Here is a 15675-nt window from a genome sequence, read left to right on the forward strand (position 1 = left end):
GAGGGTCTGCAGGCCAGCAGGGCTGTGGGGGGGGGGGCTGGGCCAGGCTGGCCCCAGACAGTGACCTGAAGTTGAGTGGAAGCAGGCTTTTTCCATCAAACCCTGCCTGGATACCACACACGGAGACCGAGTGTCAGTTTACTGCCCTGAGCCGGGCTCCTTTTCCCTAAGCTCCACAGTAATTAGACAAAGAAAACCTAAATTAGCTGAGCAGGCGTCGACAGCTTCCCCCAGAGCACCCCTGGTACCTACATGGGAATGTGTCCGAAAATGGCCTGATTGTAGCCCAGAGTCAGCTAAGAAAACATCACCAAGCAGAACTCAGTTTACCACTCATTTCCAAGAGAAAAAAGAAACAAGTCAGTCTTTTCCGGAAGGGATGTTTTGATTGGGTTGGGGTAGGGGGTTTGAAGTCCTTTCCACCTTCTAAGAATTTTTTTCTCATCAGTGAACATTTTAGGGGGACAGATCCTGATTTATTTCATTCTGATTTTGCCATTTTACGTGAAATAATTTAAAACTAATTAACTAAATATGGAAGTAAATATGTGCTCGCTAAGTTAATGCTGAGGGTCTGAAAATAATTACCTAAATAAAATAGAGTGGAGAAGACAGTCATACCCAGAAGGGTACAGGTCTGTCTGTGTGGACATAGGAAGGACATCGAGCCAGGGGGGCAAATGAGGAGAAGGAGCAGTCCTTCTCACGTAGAGGTGGGGGTGGCACGGAATGATTTTGGGGATCATCAAGCAAGTCAGTCTCCATGTCACCTCTGAGATTTTCTGTGCCTCGGAACTGTAACATTTCCCTTCCCAGGGGGGAAGGAGGCCTCAAACAAATGTGGGACCCAGACTCAAAAATAAAAGGCACTGAACTGAAAATTAAGGCAGGGCCAGAAATAGCCAGTGGATCTCATTGAAGGGTCACAAGTCTCTTTGGGAATAGATGGGAGCTGTGGAGCTCATATCTACAAAAATTGCCTCCAATTTGTCTGTTATTTTAGGGGAGTAGTTACTGATACCCTTTGAAAGAGCCCCCCCCCTGTATTTTTGGCTCCTCCCAATTCATCTGGTTAAATCCATGAGGGATTTTTCAGGCTCCCTTCTCCATCCAGGTAACAATGATACTCATCTCACCTAAACGTTCTAAATTTACAAGAAATCCACTTACAACTTGGTAAATGTTAGGGGCCCCGCCAGGTCCTGGAAGGGCCATGGACTGGGGACAGCAGTGGAGCCAGGGGAGTCCTCTCACTTGAAGTCTGCTTGCCAGGGGTTCAGAAACTGCCTCTGAAGCCCCTGGCCTCCAGAAAGACCAGCTCAGTGACCCGAAGGTACGGAGCAGGAAGAGCTCTTCTCCAAAAACTTCCTTGGAGATCTCGCAGATCTCTCCTCAGAGCCTGTACCCGCAGAGCCCCCTGAAATGACTGTCCCCAAGCCACGAAGGCCAGTGTTGCAGATGGCCCAAGGTCAGACAGGGAATCCATCTCTTTTCAGTGTCTTGCAGCAGAACCTCCCGACCTTGCTGTCATCACTGATGGGTTCAGACTCATTGGGTAAGAATGTACTTACAAACTATGTTGTGTCCTTTCTCTAGCAGAATATCAGCATCTGGCTTTTATTTACCATTTTCTTATTCATTATTTTGGGGGTGCTGCACGTTAAGCAGGTGTTCTGCCTGTGATCTGCACTGGGTCCAGAGGACAGTTTGGAAGCAAACTTGTGCCTGCCTCTGAAGCACCGCTTTCTTTCAGTGGGTTTTCCGCTCCCTTCTTACAGTTGGGAGCTCTTCTCCACGGACTTCCATTCCCTATAAACACAGATTCTGATTTTCTTTCACATGGGAAGGAAAGGTGAGTCCGTTTAAATGAAACTGAACCAGCCCAGGTGCTTCTAGGTGAATCGGAACACACAGCCCTAGATATCCTTTCTCTACCTCTGCTGGGTTAACCCTAGGCCTGCGGTCTCTGCTGTTCCAAACCCCTGGGTCCCACCCTTCCCCTGTGCAAAGAAATGTAAACTTCGGGGAAGCTTGGGTTTCTCCGACTTTGTTCTGTAATCGGTGTCTTATTCTAGGAAATCTTTTCATTATTGTGGCTTAAGTTTTATGTTTTTAGCATCCTTTCTCTTCTTTGTGGGTTTTACACGAAATGGCTTAGACTAAACCAGCTAGCAGCAGGAGAGACGCATTTGTCCCGACAGAGTTTATGGCTGTCCGGGAGGACAGAATGGGGTGGCTGGCACTCCCTCACCCTCCTTTCCTTCCTCCCAGCCGGGTGGGGAAAGCTTTTCCCCAGTTCAGCTGGAAACTGGCTGACCATTATTTTGACCCTTGTGTCTAGGCACCAAATTAAGGTGGGTAAGGGTTCTGCAGTCCCCAGAAGACCTTTCTAAGTGTGAAGGTGAGAACTAGAGGTGTGGGTGTGTTTGAGCACAGTGTATAGAGCTCTCAGAAACTTCAAGTTTAGTAGAGAATTCAGCCCTGGGCAGTGTTGGGCTGGCAGCTGGCACAGGGGCTGGAGAGGAAGGCGGGGTAATCAGGAATTTTACACCTTGGCATCCTCTGCTAACCTTCATTAGCCCAGAAACCCCCAGAACTCCAGATCTGAACCCCAGCCACCCAATTTCCAGTGTTTATTTGGATCGATTCTTATGCTTTCCAAAAGCTGGTGTCCTAGGCAGTGCTCTTTTTATAGCCGCTCTCCCAAGGGACCCTCAGACAGCCCAGCTCTCCCGGCCTGGCCCCGTGTGACAGCGAGGACAGGAAAGAGAAAGGTCTGTCCCCCTTGTGTGCGCAGAGCTGCATCTTCTTATCTTGGTGCTTCCGGTGTTGTGGGGGGTGGTCACTTGGGAAAGAGAAGCTTCTGGGTGCTCGAGGGAGCCAGCTCCGCCTGCAGTGCACCCCAGGCTGCCTGCCTGTGTGCCACACTTACCTACAGCCTGTTGTTCAGGGCGGAGAGGGTGCCAGGGTGTGCAAGGTCTCTAATAGCAGGCTGTCTGCTGGGACAGAAAGGTAGAGAAGAAAGGGCCTGGGCAGAGCAGTCTGGTCTCCCAGGAGTCAGAGGAGGGTTTCCAAGCTGTGAAGGGAACCGAAGGGAAGTGGGGACCACTCCTGGGGCTGTGTGGGTGCTGGGCTCCTAGAGAAGCTCCCTTGGTTTAGGGCACAGGCCGGGCTTTCCAGATGATACGGAAAGTGTAGGAGCCAGATTAGTTTGGGGGATAAGGGTGTGGGCTGCCCCCCAGGACCCCCAAAGCACCCCCTTCCTCCACTCGGTGCGAGCCAAGAAAACCGGGCAGAACTGGGGGCCATACACCCGCAGGAGGTTCCCACCGGGCCTGGTGGGCACCCGGGCACAGACTCTGGGGAGGGCATAGCCCAGGGCTGGGGAAGACGCGGATCCAAGCCCCCCCTCCCAGGTCCCAGGCCAAGCCTGGGACTGGTACCACCAGGGAGGCCGGCGGCTCTCGGGAAGCATCCTGGAGGTCCGGACCCAGCCGTGTTCTGGCTTTCTCTGTCTGGCGGGGTCCCCTCTCCCGGTGCCCTCTCTCCCTCAGATAAATAAATATCTCCCAGGGCAGCAGCCTCCCGCTCGCCCAGAGATGGCCGAACTTCCTGGCGCATCAAACCCGCTCCAGTCTCCCTGCCGAGCTCAGGATACCGGCGCGATCGCTTCTCTTCAGAAAAGGAAGCGCAGCGCTTCCAAAAATATAAATCAGCTCTGACGTCCAAATATTTCTTTTGTCCTCCAGCATCCTCTTTGGGGGTAAATAAAACGTGCTCGGCGCCCAGACACGGCCTCTGCTGCGCTGCCACGGCGGCTCCCTCCCAGGCCCCCCGGCCCGCAGCAGGGCCTTGGTGGGGCCCGGGTCTGCAGCCGGCTTCTCCGTCGCAGGACTGGGGTGGGGGGCAGCTCCTCCCGGAAGCCGGAGCCCGCAGGGGGAGCCGGGGCATGACACCCGCACTGTCCCCAACGACTCAGGACCCCGGCAGCCTCCAGGTCTAGGTCGTAGTTTGAGGCGGAGTAGGGGGGCGTCTCCCCTAGGGCTCAACGGGGCCTGGTCCTCAAGGGGCCAGAGTGAGCGGTGTCCGATCCTCCCTGCCGCCCTCGGGGATTTCTTCTTCAGATTGACAGGCTTTCCCCTGGCGCTTGGGAAGAAATCTGCTCGGGGTCATGGAGGCCTATAGTTGTAAACATTTAATTTACTAAAGAAATTATTCAACTACTTTTTTTAAAAAAGTTTCAATAATACTCCAAGAGACAGACAGTGTTTGTCATGGCCTGGAATATACAAAGAAGCATTATCTTATTTTCTAGTTCCTAAGTGGTCCGCGTCCCCGGCCACTTCAGGAACGCGTCCTCCCTTTCCGGCCTCGCTGCGGCGAGGAGGGGTGCTGGCACCGGGCACCGCTTCGCCGTCCACCTGGAGGCCTCCCCGAACCCCTCGGAAATGGGGAGCAGGGCCAGGAATCCCAGCTAGGGGTTCGCGCCGCGCCCCCTCCACCTGCCCGCAGCCCTGAGCCCCTGCGCTCTTCTTCCCGGGCTTCGGGCGGACAGATCCTTGGCCTGGCCGCCTCGCCTGGTCTTGGAGTCTGGAGGGGGTGGAGGATCGAACTGGGCAAGGCCTCACCCAGGAGGTTGTGGTCCCCTCTGGGTCTCCGCGTCCGCAACCTCCTCGCCGGCTCCCGAAGTTCCTCCGCCTGCCGCTGGGTGGCGCCGAGCTCTAGGGAATCGCGGCCGAAGCAGCCGTGATGGGGGCTGCACCTGCTCTGGCTGGCGACACCGCCCCCGGGCCTCAGTCCTGGCCCGCTGCCTCCAGATGCCTTCTTGAGCTCGTGCTCCGGCGCTCAAGTGTCTCCTCCGCTGTGCTGTCCCTGCCCGCACCTGAGCCAGCTCCCCGGGCCTGGGTCTGGCAGTCACTTTGCCTCGGGGTGGGGGCAGAGGCGCAGCGCCTTGGTTTTTGCGTTGCGCCTGGAGCTGCGACCTGGTAGGAGGCAATCGATTGGAGGAAGGACCCAGCATCCAGCACCCGCAAATGCCAGTTCAGTTCCGGGCTGTTCTGCAGTGATCGCTGCGTCTGGGGAAGGTGCATTTCGCTCTGGACCTTAGAGATCTCCTCAGGAAGCAGCCTCTATTCTTCCAGAGTCCAAGGAGACAGGAAGACATACTTCTGGAGACAGGGTCTCGACACGTAGTTCAGGCCGGCCCTGAACGCACTGTGGAGCCCAGGCGGGCCTCTTGGCCATCCTCCTGCTTCAGCCTCACTCTTTGTAAGGGAAGTCCTTGCCTCTTGTTGAACTTGTCCTGGTGGAAGTCTACAAAGCAACAGGGAACTCGGAGGTTCGTTTTGGGGCGGGCTGGATCCAGAGGGGAGGCAGAGGCAGGCAGAGTTCAGCTCCTCCAGGCTGATGTACTTGGAACCAGAGACACTGGGTCTTTCTCTGCCACTGGGTTTGTTTTGTATGAGATAAGGCATTTACCATGGTAACCAACTTAAAGAAGAACCTCTAAAATTAGCTTTACCCAGGTGAAATTCACACACAGGGAAATATATCCATTTTAAGTGAAGAGGTTGTTTTCATTTTTCATCTTTTTATATGTGTTAGAATGGGAAGTTTCACCATACACCCATAATGGAAGTGGAACAGTTATCAAGGTTTTGCTGCACTTGGTTCTTTTAGATCTTTTATTTTCATTTTTTGTCTGGAAACATTTCAGAGGTAGACTGTGTGTGGTGCTGAGGATTGAACCCAGGGCCTTCACAATGAGCCCTATCCCATTGCACCCTCCAACCCTTTTTTGATTTCTGAGACAGAACTTCTCTGTCAGTTTCCCTGGCTGGGCTTGAACTTGGGATCCTCCTGCTTTAGCCTCCCAGAGTGCTAGGGTTGTAGACATGTGCCACGTGGGCTAGACATTGTGGTTTAAAGCCACACCTTGTTCCTCTCCTCTGACCCTCCAGGTCTTGCTCTCTGTACCTCAGCTGGAATCAGGCTGAGATATGCTGAACTGGACTTTGCTGGAGGACCCTCCATTCTGCTGTCCTCCTCTCAGTGGGTTTAAACCCGGCTTTATTGGCTTTCCACTGGCAGCGGAATCCTGAGCCAGGCTGACATATTTCCCCTTTGCCACGCTCACTGGGGCTGGGTTTGTGTAGGGGCACCTGTGAGCTGGGTCACAAATAAAGTTCACGCACGTCCTTGGGACTGTCCACAGGCATGTTTGTGTGTGTGCGTGCTCCTCCATGTGCACCATGCACAGCTTTTGAAATTGGTCATCCAGACAGCGGGTAGCTGAGGAAGAAGCCTCACAGGGTTGCAAAGTTTGGACCAGGCTAGAAGGGCAAAGGGTGCTGGGAAGTGGGTGGCGAAGAGACCCCCCCAACAGGCAAACATTTCCCAAACATTGCTGATTTGTCTGACTTTTTCTGCTGCTCCAACGATACAGGTGACCAGGCTGGAGTTTCCCTTGCTCCCAGTACAACCTTTGGCAGATGAAGGGCCCCAGGTTCTCAGTTTGACAATTGCACCTGCTCCGGTCTTTGGGTAAGTATTTAATGTCTCTAAGCCTCCCTCCTTCCTTTCCCTCCTTGTTCCCTTTCTCCCTCCCTTCCCTTTCTTTTTTATAAAATGGGAAAAATAAAAAATGCCCCTCCCACAGTGACTATAAAAATGAAACCATGCAGGTATTCGCATTCTCACATATGCACATGTATTCTGTTATTTCTGGCCCAGTTTGGGAAAGGCACTATAGTTTTAAGGCACTCTGTAAATTTCACGCATGCTTGCAATTGTTCCTTCCCAGTGCAGCCTCTTATAAGCACGCTGGTTTTGTGCTTAATAAGGAAAAGATGGGTCTGCAGTCCTCAAGTTGACGCCCCTATGCAGGCCGACATCTCTGCCTCAAGGTCTTTGGGGCCTGGGTGGCGGAAGCGGGTATTTCCCGGGTCGGTGGGGCAGACCCTGGAGCTGTCTGACTTCTTCGTAGCACCAGGGAGGAGACGCGTTTGCCCCGCAGCACGGTGGTGGTGAGGGCAGACTGCGCGTGCTCGTGTGTCGTTGTGAGTGTGGGCGGTCGTGGGCGCATTGGACCTGCAGAAGCCGCAGGTAGCGGCTGAGGTCTTTTGTCTCCAGATCCAAAGCAAGGTGTGCTCGGGCGGGGAGCGCCCGGCAGTGGCCCCTGAGGCCCAGGTGTGAGCCCCTTTGTCAGGCTGGCCCGGCCTGGGAGAGGAGGCTGCGCCGGGAGCCCCAGCTGCAGGACTCGCTACTCGAGTGCCGATCTTGGCCGCGGGCGAGGAAGCCGCTGGGTTTATTTGTGTGAAGCGGAAGTTTCCTCCTTCCGGCGCCGCTCTGGGCATCCGTGGGCGGCGGACGGCCCGGGTCTCGGGCTGGCAGCTCGACGCTGGCTCACAGTGATCCTGGCCACTCAGCTATGGGCTTCTCCCTCCCTCCCTGCCCAGTGTGCGCTGCGCTCCAGTCGGCCTTCATCCGTTTCGCCCTGTGCACCTGGCTGTGTCTTCTACCCTCGCGATGATAGCAGGGACCAAGGAGCAGGTTGTCGGAGCCTGGAGCAGAAGTGAACGCTCCGTGCCCAGCCCTTCCCCGCCGCTCCGGGCTATGGCCCGTGCCAGTTCTAGCCTTAACCAAACTACCTTGCTTTTGTTGTCCAAGGTCGAGAGCCCGAGATGCAGCAAGGATAAAGCAAGGGGGCGGGCAGGGAGGAGGCCCAGGCTCCAGGCAGGTACCCCCTGCTCATGTCTGGGAGGCGCCAAGCTCTGAACTGCATGGGGAGCTAGTGCCTATCGCAGGGAGACCAGAGCAGCTTCGCTTTCTCTGGTGGCAGTAGGCTTGGAGAGGCTCCGGAGATGGGCGGAGGGGAGGGAGCAGTCCTGTTGGTGTCCTCTTCCCCAGCGTGGCCTCGGCCAGCTGTTCCGCTCTGGCTTTCCTGTCCTGGTCCGCCTCGAGAAGCTCAGGCTTCCCTCACCTCTAAGGGCCGAACCCTGAACCCCACTGTGCCCGCCCGCCTGCCGGCCTAGTCAGGAGAAGGGGTCCCCACGTGGGGAGCGTCGGTGGGAGAGTGAGGGGAAGTGACCTTTGAACCTCATCAAATGCAAATGCTGGACATAGCTGTTCAGGAAAGAAAAAGCAGAAGGTCAGGGAATTGGTGAAACTTGGGGCCCACCTGAGGCTTCAATGGCCCTCTTAGAGCTCTGCGCCCCTGGGCTTTGCTGGTTTCTCTGCGGTAGGCCGCTGAGTGAGAGTGGATTGGGGTTCCCAAAGGAGGGCCGGCTACAGCTGGCTTCCTCCTCGAGTTCGTGTTCTACATACTCAAACACCTTTGCAGCTTAATGGCTATTTAAATAAATCATTCACATAAAGCTTACTTAAACCGATCTTTCATAAAATAGTTTTTCTTTATTTCAGGTCTTTTTCTCCCTTCCGTTTGATTATTGGCTTTTGTCGATCGGGTTTCATCTCCAGGTCAGTAGCCAGAGTCTTTCTAGGTCTAGCTTTGCTCTCTGATCCTTTGTACTCTCTCAGGGCTTTCCTTTTTTAGGTGGACACAGAGTTTTGTTTCTCCAGTTGGATGGATTGTGCATTTTGGGAAGATGCCCCTTGTGTTTGGTCTTTGTTGGTTCTTGTCTTGCAAACAAGATAAGGGCATTCAGCTTCAGTATCCTAAGGAGAGTCCATGTCTTGGCATAAGACATCCAGACTTTCTTGATAAGCCAGATATGCCACTCATCTCTGGAGTTAAAATGGGTAGAGTGAGAGAAACTGTGAGTTATTTCCAGGTGTTGTTTCTTTCTAGCACAAGCAAAGCAGGAGAGGGCACTGAAACATTGTTTCTGCCCAAGAACAGAAGTGCTGTTCTGCCGCCCCTACCTCAGGACCAAGCCAGCAGGGAAACTGAGCAGGGCTGGGCAGGCAGGACTGAGCCAGAGAACACGCAGCTGTGTACTCTGTGGACAGTGGCCCTTCCTGGTGTGAGGACAGGGAAGGCAACTGGGCTCTGCACTGGTGCTGGGAAGGGAGCCTGGTCAGGAGGCCAGGAGTGCTCCTCTGGAGAGCAGGTGTCAGCAGACTCAGCCCCTGCAGGGAGGGGCTCCTTGAAGGAAGAGGAGGGCGTGTCCCAGGCTGGGCATCTACTGTGGCTGAGCTCCACTGAACAGCTTAATAACCCTCTCCTCTTTTGTGGTTTCTACCTATGGAAAACTTTTTTTTTTTTTTTTTTTTTTTTGCAGTTGGAGGCTCTCCGAATCAGTTACAAAAATGCAGTTAACTGCAAATTATGGCCACAGGGGTTTAATAAAAAGGGAAAGAACATAGGTGCACAGCCAGAGAAGAATCATTTTGTTTTTATTTTTAGACATCAGAATGTGCAGGTTCATGGTATTATGGAAAGGATAAAAAATTGTTTTTTTTTCTTTATTCTAATGTATCCCTGATCCCTTTCTGACTAGCACAGTATTTCAAGGCCAATGTTTGGTTGATGTTTGGACTTCAGTGCCTCTACAAAGTCAAGACTGGAGTTGGTGGTGTGGTAATACCTCTCAGTATCCTTGTGGCTACATTATTTGTTCTTTTGCTTTGAATTTTCATTCCCTTTTCTGATATAAAGAACATAGTACAATTTGCTTTCATACCAGGACTTAAGGGTGGGGTGTCAGCTGATGGAGGTAGAGGAAGTGAAGTTACTGGGACAATGCAGAGAAGTTCATGTGTGTCCATAGTCTCCTTCAAGACTTCTGTTCAAACTACTCCTTAACCCAGTCCTGTCTTTAAATAAGACCACAAGGAAAGAATTACACTTTGAAAATTTTGAAAAAGTAAATAGGATTCTGCGTTTCTCCTTTTTCATGGTAATGTGTTTGTATTTAGTTGCAGTTCACTTGGTCTTTTCCACAGAGCAGGAATAACTTGGCAAAACTACTAATCTTCACTTTAGTCTGTTAAACTAGGAGAGGTGAGCAGTGTTTGTCCTCCCTGTATGAAACTAGGAAAGTAGAGTCCTTGGAAGACTAAACCCCGGCATCTGTACAGCTCAACGTTGTCTTTAGTGAAGGGCAATTGTGAAAGTCTGCAGCACGGCAGAACATGTAAACACCTTCCTGTACTTAGAGAATGTTCTGCGTGTCTTGGCCTCCACAGGGGGTCAGTTCCAGGACACTGCAGATCAGAGTCTCAGATGCTCACGTCCCTTCTGTACATTAAATCTCAAAGCAAAACAAAAACAGATAGATGGGATTACATCAACCAAAACACTGCTGAACAGCAAGGGAAGAAATCAACAGAGCAAAGAGACATCTTACAGACAAGAGAAAATATTTGCAAACTGTGATTGGTAAGGAGTTAGTATCCAGAATATATAAGAGACTCAACTCAATAGCAAAACAACAAATACTTCTGTTTAAAAAATAAGTGAAAGACCTTAATGGGCATTTCTTAAAAGAAGGCATGCAAATGACCAACAGGGATATGAAAAAATTCCCAGCATCACTAATCATCTGGAAGATGCAAATCAAAACCAGAGTGAAATATCACCTTATTTCTTTTAGCGTGACTACTGTCAAAATAACCATTAGCAAAGGTGTAGAGAAAAGGGAATGTTTACACATTGTTGCTGGAATGTAAGTTGGTACAACCATTACCTAAGACAGTATAGAGAGTTCTCAAAAAATTAGGAATATTAGTGATATAGTAATCCCACTACTAGATATATATCCACAGGAAATGAATTCAGTATGTGGAGGACATAGCCACAATTCTATGTCCATTATAGCATTACTCAAAGGAGCCAAGATGTAGAATTAGCGCATGTCTTCAAAATGGACAAACATGTAAATAAAATGTGGTACATATAGAAGTGGAATACTATACAGCCATAAAGGATGAAATACTGTCATCTGTTATAACACAAATGGACCTGGAGGATGTTCCGTGAAATAAGCCAGACACAAGAAGACAAGCAACATATGATCTCATGTGTGGGCTCTTATAACATTAATGTCACAGAAGTGAAGACTAGAATAGTGGTTTCCAGAGATTAGGCATAGGAACAGAGGACTGGAATAGGCTAGTTAGTGAATACAAAGTTATACTTGCATAGGAAAAATAAGTTCTGGGGAGCTCTTGCACAGTCAGGCAGCTATAGTGAGCAAATGTATATTTCAAAGTAACTGTGTATCAGAGAAGTTTTTGAATGATCTCATCATAAAGCAAAGCATAACCTTATGCTCTGTAAATATTATGTTAGTTTAAAATGGTGCAGTATTTGCATGTAACCTATGAACATCTTTCCATGAAATTTAAAGCATCTGTAGATCATTTATAATACCGAATACAATGTAAATGTTACACAAATAGTTGTTGTAATTGATTGTTTAGGGAATAAGAACGAAAGTATCTATCACATTGGGTAGAGATGCAGCTATTTCTCCTGTCTGCCCTCCCCCCAAGGTTGGTTGAAGTTGAACAAAAACCTGCAGATACTGCCAGCCTGACTGTACATTTCTTTGGTTCACCTGGCCTTTCTCTCTTTCTGGTAGAGCATCTCCATGTCAATAGAGAAACTCTTCCTCCCAGCCACGTCCCTCTGATGCATCTCCAGCTGTGACACCCTGGGACACAAGCCAGTCTTTCCTACCACAGTGCCTATCAAGTACAGGCCCAGGCTCAGCTCTGTTCTGGACTTGGTAGAAGAGGTAGTGAGAGGGGACCGCCTCCGGGAGTGTGGGCGTTCAGGGTGCATGCTTGGAACTCAGTAGCTGTCTCACTACTTCTGTGGCCTCTGAGGGGAAGCCCAGTGTAATAGAAGTGACTGAGGCCAGTTCAGAGAAGGAGGAGGACAGAGAGCCTGTGACTGACAGGGAGCAGCCTGTCTGGGAGTTCTCAGTGAGCAGCTGGTTCTTCTTTTGTTTCAAACCACTCACATTGAGCTGGGCACTGTTCTAGCTTCTGAAAAATATTTAGGAAGGACGGTCAAGGTCTCTGCTTTCACAGCCTAAATTTGAGGCATAGGGAGATAGACAAGCAATTGTACAAACAGCTCATATAAAGAAAGATGATGAGGGGGCCGGGGATGTACCTCAGTGGTGCTGCTATCTGCCTTGCAAGCTCAAGGTTCTGAGTTTGATCCCTGGTACCAAAAAAAAGGAAAATGATGAGAACTGACCATATCTAAATGAGGAAGTGCAAACAGCAATGGGGCAGTGTGGTAGGTGCTGGACAGTGGGTCAGCTGCTAAGCTCAGGTGGACCTGATGGCCACTAGGGGCCAGCTGGGGATGACCTGATGCAGATGACACAGACCGTTCTGAGATCTTACACATGATGTTCAAAGACATGAGGAGGGCCAGGACGTGTGGACTGTGCCTCCCCATTGCAGATGGCAGCTTTTCAGAGTGAAGACAGTGCTAGTAAACAAGGACAAAGTCTGGCTTTTGAGTATCCTTTTTCTCCATGGTCAGCCCTGAAATACCAGCCCTTTCTATAATCACCACTTGCCACTGCCACCAGCGATCTCCGTGTGGCACATTAAGGTACCATGCTGTTTGGGGTCACCTGGCTTTCTCCATTTGTTCCCCGAGGCACTCACATTTTAAAAATTATTTATTTATTTATTTGTACCAGGGATCGAACTTGGGAGCTTGTGCTTGCGAGGCAAGTGGCAGAACCACTGAGCTAAATCCCTGGCCCTGGCGCTTGCATTTTAGTGGCATACACTTACGGATTTCTCCAACTTGATCCTATGGTCATGTGATTCCTACAGGCCACTGGATTATTATGGGGCTTGACAGGTTGGAAGGAATTCACACTGTGCTGGGTGACTCCAAATGCAGTCAGTTCAGAAGAGAATTGGGACTGCGATGGAGGACTAAAGGCTGGCGCCTGTGATGAGAAGCTGGCATGTTTGAGGAACATTGGATGTTGAGAAGGCTGAAGAGGAATTTTAATTTTGGCCTTTACATAGGCAAAAGATTTCGTGACCAAAATCAAAAGTATTTTGCTGTATGTTTAGTGAAATGGATCCCAGGAATTCCTGAATTGGGATGCTTCAGGCTAAAAGCACCAGAAAGCCTCACTCACACCGCAGGCAGGAGCTGAGGGCCCTCACCACCTCCTGCCTGTACTGGGAACTTGGGTGACTTTAGTCAGCCACACAGTGATGCCAGCAAGGACCCCAATTCTTTCTCTTTTTTGCAAGAAAATTGCAGAGCCCACTTCTGGGCATAAGATCTCGAGAGTTCTGTGCTTCGTTGTTTGCATATAGAAGATAAAAATGGAAAAAAGTAGCCCTCTCCAGTCTCTGATGGGAGGTTGCCTACAGATGACCAAAGCTAGTCCTGGGCCAGGGCGGTAGGGTGGGAGCCTCCTTGTTGGTCTCACGGGGTTGTCAAATGACGTCTGGGTCTGCTGCAAGAAAGACGCGTGCGTTCACCCATGAAAATGTAGATGTGAAGAAGGATGGCCTAATAGGGATGAATATTGGAAAATCTCAGCCTGGACAGACATGGAACCTGTTTCTACAGTGATAGATTTTTATTTGTCTGAGATTATATCTCTGATTTTGTCTGAACATGGGGACATGGAGGAATGAGAACGGAAGAAAGTGTTTCTTAAAAATACCACCGAGCTCCCTCAGGTTCTGGTTAACGCTCAGGTTCAGGAGCCTCTGCTTAGGACAGAGATGTGGTAGTTTGGGAGAAGAGTGAGGACATTTTATTTTATTTTTATTTTTTTTTTTGCAGTACCGGGAATTGAACTCAGGACCTTGTGCTTTCAAGGCAGGTGCAGTGCCACTGAGCTAAATCCCTGGCCCTTGAGAAATTTACTTTTATTTATTTATTTTTGGGGGTATCAGGGATGAATTCGGGACCTTGTGCTTATGAGGCAGGTGGCAGAGCCACTGAGCTAAATTCCTGGCCCTGAGAACTTTATTTTTAAACGCTGATGCCTGCATGTCTGATACAGCCTGTCAGCTGAACTCCATTTGGACAGCACTGGTAATTAACACAGAATAGAAATATTTTTTTGAGCCCCTGAAGAACATTCACTAAATGTTCTAGATCACAGAGGAAATCTCCTAAGTTCCAGAGAAATGATATCATATGAATCATGTCCTCTCACCTCAATACAATAAATTCAGATATTTATTGGACAAAAAAATGATAGCTTGACAAACACGTTTGGGAGCACCCCCAAAACTATGAAGTAGAGTTTATCCTAAGGCAGTTATAAACACCAAGAGCTGGTGACGCAGTGTGCGCATGTCAAAGTACAGCTACAGCATAACTTGGAGAGAAATTTATAGCTTTGAACCCATGATCAGAAAGTTAAGGAAGCTTGATAACAAGGAAACTAATGATTAGATTCCAGAAGCTAGAGCAAGGGCAGCAGAGCCAATTTGAAGAAACAGTGCCTCGGTCTGAGCTGTTACTGTTCTGCTTTAGGGCCCTGTTGGAGACTGAATGCAGGGCCACAGACATGTGTGGTTAGGGTTTTACCCATTAACTGTACTTCCAGCTCTGCTTCTTACTTCGAAGCAACAGAACCCTCACTGGCTAGATTCTGCAGAAAAGGTGCTTGTTAATGGACAGTTAAAGATACTCTGCTTTCTTGAAATTGGTTTTAGAGGCTGTGACATCAGGAAAAGCAAGGAGTCTGCCATGTAACAGCACCACCAATCCTTGCGGTCCAATGCAGGTCTCCTCAACTAACTACTGTCCCTGAGATCCCCTGGTGAAAGAGAAGACTCCACATGCAGGGAGATGCCTGGTTGTCAGGTTGCTTTCTCTCAAGTAGAATCCTCAAATGGGTGGCCCAGTGGGCAGTCAGGGCTGTGCCTGGGACTCCTGCAGTAGGAGGCTGGGAGACATTTCTCGTCTCTGCCTTGGGAGATGGAACTCACTGGGCAAGAATTCCTTCACCAGGGGTGGGTAAGGGTGCATGCAGATGCCTTCTGCATTCAAGGAGGAAGGAGATAATGTCAGGAATGAAATAGACATCTCTCTTCTGCAGTACTGAAATGATTTATAGAACCAACAAACATTTCCTTGAAAATAATAAAATAAAGCCTGCTGCTGAGAATTAGAAGAAATGTCCATGTTATGCACGCATACACACACACACACACACACACACACACACACACTCTCATGCATGCACACACATGCACATAATTAGGAAATAGCTAGAGAATGTATTCTAGTTTTTGTTTTTGGTACTGAGGGTTGACACAAGGGCCTTGTGCATGCTGAGGGCACACTTTACCACCGAGCTTCATCCCCAGTCCCTGGAATTGACAATTTATGAACTAACCATTTTCTACTGTCCAAGTCAGTTGCTGGGGTGGAGACGGTGACCTGGCAAGTTTGCCTTAGGCCTTGGCCTCATCCCCACACCAGTGTCAGGGTGTCCAGGCAACACCCCCAATAAGACCATGTGTAGCAGGACACAACATACCTACACAGGAGCAGCCAATAAGTGACACGTGTGTGGTACTTGGGATACGAGTTACATCCGATGAGCAGCCATGTGTCCTTGATGTTTCACAGCTATGAGAAAGCTTCAAATAAACACCTTCATCTTACTTTAATTTCCCAGCAGTGAATTTGCTGTATCAAAATGTACGAGTAACATGAAAGCACTTAATACACTATGAAACCTCTTCCTTTGA

This window comes from Fukomys damarensis, unplaced genomic scaffold (genome assembly GCF_012274545.1).
Source record: "Fukomys damarensis isolate Sample0158 unplaced genomic scaffold, DMR_v1.0_HiC HiC_scaffold_10, whole genome shotgun sequence".
NCBI lineage: Eukaryota > Metazoa > Chordata > Mammalia > Rodentia > Bathyergidae > Fukomys > Fukomys damarensis.